Consider the following 6,792-nt stretch of genomic DNA (forward strand, 5'->3'; position numbering starts at 1 on the left):
TCTGACTGTAAACTCAGAATTCTGACTTAAACTCAGAATTCTGACTTTAATCTCTGAATTCTGACTTTCTGACTTTAAACTCAGAATTCTGACTTTAAACTCAGAATTCTGACTTTAATCTCAGAATTCTGACTTTCCTGACTCTAAACTCAGAATTCTAAATTTAATCTCAGAATTCTGAATTTCTGACTTAAACTCAGAATTCTGACTTTAAACTCAGAATTCTGACTTTCTGACTTTAATCTCAGAATTCTGACTTTAAACTCAGAATTCTGACTTTAAACTCAGAATTCTGACTTTCTGACTTTAATCTCAGAATTCTGAGTCTAAAGTCAGAATTCTGAGATTAAAGTCAGAAAGTCAGAATTCTAACTTTAATCTCAGAATTCTGACTTTCTGACTTTAAACTCAGAATTCTGACTTTAAACTCAGAATTCTGACTTCTAACTTTAATCTCACAATTCTGACTTTAAACTCAGAATTCTGACTTTAAACTTAGAATTCTGACTTTCTGACTTTAAGCTCAGAATTCTCACTTTAAGCTCAGAATTCTGACTTTAATCTCAGAATTCTGACTTTAAACTCAGAATTCTGACTTTCTGACTTTGAGCTCAGAATTCTGACTATAAACTCAGAATTCTGACTTTAAACTCAGAATTTTGACTTTAAACTCGGAATTCTGACTTTAATCTCAGAATTCTGACTTTAAACTCAGAATTCTGACTTTAAACTCAGAATTCTGACTTTCTGACTTTAAGCTCAGAATTCTAACTTTAATCTCAGAATTCTGACTGTGTAACTTTAATCTCAGAATTTTGACTTTAATCTCAGAATTCTGACTTTAAACTCAGAATTCTGACTTTAAACTCAGAATTCTGACTTTCTGACTCTAATCTCTGAATTCTGACTTTCTGACTTTTAGCTCAGATTTCTGACTTTAAACTCAGAATTCTGACTTTAAACTCAGAATTCTGACTTTCTGACTTTACACTCAGAATTCTGACTTTAGACTCAGAATTCTGACTTTCTAACTTTAATCTCACAATTCTGACTTTAAACTCAGAATTCTGACTTTAAACTCAGAATTCTGACTTTCTGACTGTAACCTCAGAATTCTAACTTTAATCTCAGAATTCTGACTTTCTGAGTTTAAGCTCAGAATTCTGACTTTGATCTCAGAATTCTGACTTTAAATTCAGAATTCTGACTTTAAGCTCAGAATTCTGACTTTAATCTCAGAATTCTGACTTTCTAACTTTAATCTCAGAATTCTGACTTTAATCTCAGAATTCTGACTTTAAACTCAGAATTCTGACTTTAAACTCAGAATTCTGACTTTCTGACTTTGAGCTCAGAATTCTGACTATAAACTCAGAATTCTGACTTTAATCTCAGAATTCTGACTTTCTGACTCTAATCTCAGAATTCTGACTTTCAAACTTTAATCTCAGAATTCTGACTTTAAACTCAGAATTCTGACTTTAAACTCAGAATTCTGACTTTCTGACTTTGAGCTCAGAATTCTGACTATAAACTCAGAATTCAGACTTTAATCTCAGAATTCTGACTTTCTGACTTTAAACTCAGAATTCTGACTTTAAACTCAGAATTCTGACTTTAATCTCAGAATTCTGACTTTCTGACTTTAAACTCAGAATTCTGACTTTAATCTCAGAATTCTGACTTTCTGACTATAAACTCAGAATTCTGACTTTAAACTCAGAATTTTGACTTTAAACTCAGAATTCTGACTTTAATCTCAGAATTCTGACTTTCTGACTTTAAACTCAGAATTCTGACTTTCTGACTTTAAGCTCAGAATTCTGACTTTAAACTCAGAATTCTGACTTTAAACTCAGAATTCTGACTTTAAACTCAGAATTCTGACTTTCTGACTTTGAGCTCCGAATTCTGACTATAAACTCAGAATTCTGACTTTCTGACTCTAATCTCAGAATTCTGACTTTCTAACTTTAATATCAGAATTCTGACTTTAAACTCAGAATTCTGACTTTAAACTCAGAATTCTGACTTTAAACTCAGAATTCTGACTTTAAACTCAGAATTCTGACTATAAACTCAGAATTCTGACTTTAATCTCAGAATTCTGACTTTCTGACTTTAAACTCAGAATTCTGACTTTAAACTCAGAATTCTGACTTTAATCTCAGAATTCTGACTTTCTGACTATAAACTCAGAATTCTGACTTTAAACTCAGAATTTTGACTTTAAACTCAGAATTCTGACTTTAATCTCAGAATTCTGTCTTCCTGACTTTAAACTCAGAATTCTGACTTTCTGACTTTAAGCTCAGAATTCTGACTTTAATCTCAGAATTCTGACTTTCTGACTTTAAGCTCAGAATTCTAACTTTAATCTCAGAATTCTGACTTTCTGACTTTAAGCTCAGAATTCTGACTTTAATCTCAGAATTCTGACTTTAAACTCAGAATTCTGACTTTAAACTCAGAATTCTGACTTTAAACTCAGAATTCTGACTTTCTGACTCTAATCTCAGAATTCTGACTTTCTGACGTTTAGCTCAGAATTCTGACTTTAAACTCAGAATTCTGACTTTAAACTCAGAATTCTGACTTTCTGACGTTACACTCAGAATTCTGACTTTAGACTCAGACTTCTGACTTTCTAACTTTAATCTCACAATTCTGACTTTAAACTCAGAATTCTGACTTTAAACTCAGAACTCTGACTTTCTGACTTTAAGCTCAGAATTCTAACTTTAATCTCAGAATTCTGACTTTCTGACTTTAAGCTCAGAATTCTGACTTTAATCTCAGAATTCTGACTTTAAATTCAGAATTCTGACTTTAAGCTCAGAATTCTGACTTTAAACTCAGAATTCTGACTTTCTGACTTTAAGCTCAGAATTCTGACTTTAAACTCAGAATTCTGACTTTCTGACTTTGAGCTCAGAATTCTGACTATTAACTCAGAATTCTGACTTTAATCTCAGAATTCTGACTTTCTGACTTTAAACTCAGAATTCTGACTTTAAACTCAGAATTCTGACTTTCTGACTTTAATCTCAGAATTCTGACTTTAAACTCAGAATTCTGACTTTAAACTCAGAATTCTGACTTTCTGACTTTAATCTCAGAATTCTGACTTTAGACTCAGAATTCTGACTTTCTAACTTTAATCTCACAATTCTGACTTTAAACTCAGAATTCTGACTTTAAACTTAGAATTCTGACTTTCTGACTTTAAGCTCAGAATTCTCACTTTAAGCTCAGAATTCTGACTTTAATCTCAGAATTCTGACTTTAAACTCAGAATTCTGACTTTCTGACTTTGAGCTCAGAATTCTGACTATAAACTCAGAATTCTGACTTTAAACTCAGAATTTTGACTTTAAACTCGGAATTCTGACTTTAATCTCAGAATTCTGACTTTCTGACTTTAAACTCAGAATTCTGACTTTAAACTCAGAATTCTGACTTTCTGACTTTAAGCTCAGAATTCTAACTTTAATCTCAGAATTCTGACTTTCTAACTTTAATCTCAGAATTCTGACTTTAATCTCAGAATTCTGACTTTAAACTCAGAATTCTGACTTTAAACTCAGAATTCTGACTTTCTGACTCTAATCTCAGAATTCTGACTTTCTGACTTTTAGCTCAGAATTCTGACTTTAAACTCAGAATTCTGACTTTAAACTCAGAATTCTGACTTTCTGACTTTACACTCAGAATTCTGACTTTAGACTCAGAATTCTGACTTTCTAACTTTAATCTCACAATTCTGACTTTAAACTCAGAATTCTGACTTTAAACTCAGAATTCTGACTTTCTGACTGTAACCTCAGAATTCTAACTTTAATCTCAGAATTCTGACTTTCTGAGTTTAAGCTCAGAATTCTGACTTTGATCTCAGAATTCTGACTTTAAATTCAGAATTCTGACTTTAAGCTCAGAATTCTGACTTTAATCTCAGAATTCTGACTTTCTAACTTTAATCTCAGAATTCTGACTTTAATCTCAGAATTCTGACTTTAAACTCAGAATTCTGACTTTAAACTCAGAATTCTGACTTTCTGACTTTGAGCTCAGAATTCTGACTATAAACTCAGAATTCTGACTTTAATCTCAGAATTCTGACTTTAAACTCAGAATTCTGACTTTAAACTCAGAATTCTGACTTTCTGACTCTAATCTCAGAATTCTGACTTTCAAACTTTAATCTCAGAATTCTGACTTTAAACTCAGAATTCTGACTTTAAACTCAGAATTCTGACTTTCTGACTTTGAGCTCAGAATTCTGACTATAAACTCAGAATTCTGACTTTAATCTCAGAATTCTGACTTTCTGACTTTAAACTCAGAATTCTGACTTTAAACTCAGAATTCTGACTTTAATCTCAGAATTCTGACTTTCTGACTTTAAACTCAGAATTCTGACTTTAATCTCAGAATTCTGACTTTCTGACTATAAACTCAGAATTCTGACTTTAAACTCAGAATTTTGACTTTAAACTCAGAATTCTGACTTTAATCTCAGAATTCTGACTTTCTGACTTTAAACTCAGAATTCTGACTTTCTGACTTTAAGCTCAGAATTCTGACTTTAAACTCAGAATTCTGACTTTAAACTCAGAATTCTGACTTTAAACTCAGAATTCTGACTTTCTGACTTTGAGCTCAGAATTCTGACTATAAACTCAGAATTCTGACTTTAATCTCAGAATTCTGACTTTAAACTCAGAATTCTGACTTTAAACTCAGAATTCTGACTTTCTGACTCTAATCTCAGAATTCTGACTTTCTAACTTTAATATCAGAATTCTGAATTTAAACTCAGAATTCTGACTTTAAACTCAGAATTCTGACTTTCTGACTTTGAGCTCAGAATTCTGACTATAAACTCAGAATTCTGACTTTAATCTCAGAATTCTGACTTTCTGACTTTAAACTCAGAATTCTGACTTTAAACTCAGAATTCTGACTTTAATCTCAGAATTCTGACTTTCTGACTTTAATCTCAGAATTCTGACTTTAAACTCAGAATTCTGACTTTAAACTCAGAATTCTGACTTTAATCTCAGAATTCTGTCTTCCTGACTTTAAACTCAGAATTCTGACTTTCTGACTTTAAGCTCAGAATTCTGACTTTAATCTCAGAATTCTGACTTTCTGACTTTAAGCTCAGAATTCTAACTTTAATCTCAGAATTCTGACTTTCTGACTTTAAGCTCAGAATTCTGACTTTAATCTCAGAATTCTGACTTTAAACTCAGAATTCTGACTTTAAACTCAGAATTCTGACTTTAAACTCAGAATTCTGACTTTCTGACTCTAATCTCAGAATTCTGACTTTCTGACTTTTAGCTCAGAATTCTGACTTTAAACTCAGAATTCTGACTTTAAACTCAGAATTCTGACTTTCTGACTTTACACTCAGAATTCTGACTTTAGACTCAGAATTCTGACTTTCTAACTTTAATCTCAGAATTCTGACTTTAAACTCAGAATTCTGACTTTCTGACTTTAAGCTCAGAATTCTAACTTTAATCTCAGAATTCTGACTTTCTAACTTTAATCTCAGAATTCTGACTTTAATCTCAGAATTCTGACTTTAAACTCAGAATTCTGACTTTAAACTCAGAATTCTGACTTTCTGACTCTAATCTCTGAATTCTGACTTTCTGACTTTTAGCTCAGAATTCTGACTTTAAACTCAGAATTCTGACTTTAAACTCAGAATTCTGACTTTCTGACTTTACACTCAGAATTCTGACTTTAGACTCAGAATTCTGACTTTCTAACTTTAATCTCACAATTCTGACTTTAAACTCAGAATTCTGACTTTAAACTCAGAATTCTGACTTTCTGACTGTAACCTCAGAATTCTAACTTTAATCTCAGAATTCTGACTTTCTGAGTTTAAGCTCAGAATTCTGACTTTGATCTCAGAATTCTGACTTTAAATTCAGAATTCTGACTTTAAGCTCAGAATTCTGACTTTAATCTCAGAATTCTGACTTTCTAACTTTAATCTCAGAATTCTGACTTTAATCTCAGAATTCTGACTTTAAACTCAGAATTCTGACTTTAAACTCAGAATTCTGACTTTCTGACTTTGAGCTCAGAATTCTGACTATAAACTCAGAATTCTGACTTTAATCTCAGAATTCTGACTTTAAACTCAGAATTCTGACTTTAAACTCAGAATTCTGACTTTCTGACTCTAAACTCAGAATTCTGACTTTCAAACTTTAATCTCAGAATTCTGACTTTAAACTCAGAATTCTGACTTTAAACTCAGAATTCTGACTTTCTGACTTTGAGCTCAGAATTCTGACTATAAACTCAGAATTCAGACTTTAATCTCAGAATTCTGACTTTCTGACTTTAAACTCAGAATTCTGACTTTAAACTCAGAATTCTGACTTTAATCTCAGAATTCTGACTTTCTGACTTTAAACTCAGAATTCTGACTTTAATCTCAGAATTCTGACTTTCTGACTATAAACTCAGAATTCTGACTTTAAACTCAGAATTTTGACTTTAAACTCAGAATTCTGACTTTAAACTCAGAATTCTGACTTTAAACTCAGAATTCTGACTTTCTGACTTTAATCTCAGAATTCTGACTTTAAACTCAGAATTCTGACTTTAAACTCAGAATTCTGACTTTAAACTCAGAATTCTGACTTTCTGACTTTACACTCAGAATTCTGACTTTAAACTCAGAATTCTGACTTTCTAACTTTAATCTCAGAATTCTGACTTTAGACTCAGAATTCTGACTTTCTAAGTTAAATCTCAGAATTT

Source organism: Xiphophorus hellerii, chromosome 4, assembly GCF_003331165.1.
Source record: "Xiphophorus hellerii strain 12219 chromosome 4, Xiphophorus_hellerii-4.1, whole genome shotgun sequence".
Lineage (NCBI taxonomy): Eukaryota > Metazoa > Chordata > Actinopteri > Cyprinodontiformes > Poeciliidae > Xiphophorus > Xiphophorus hellerii.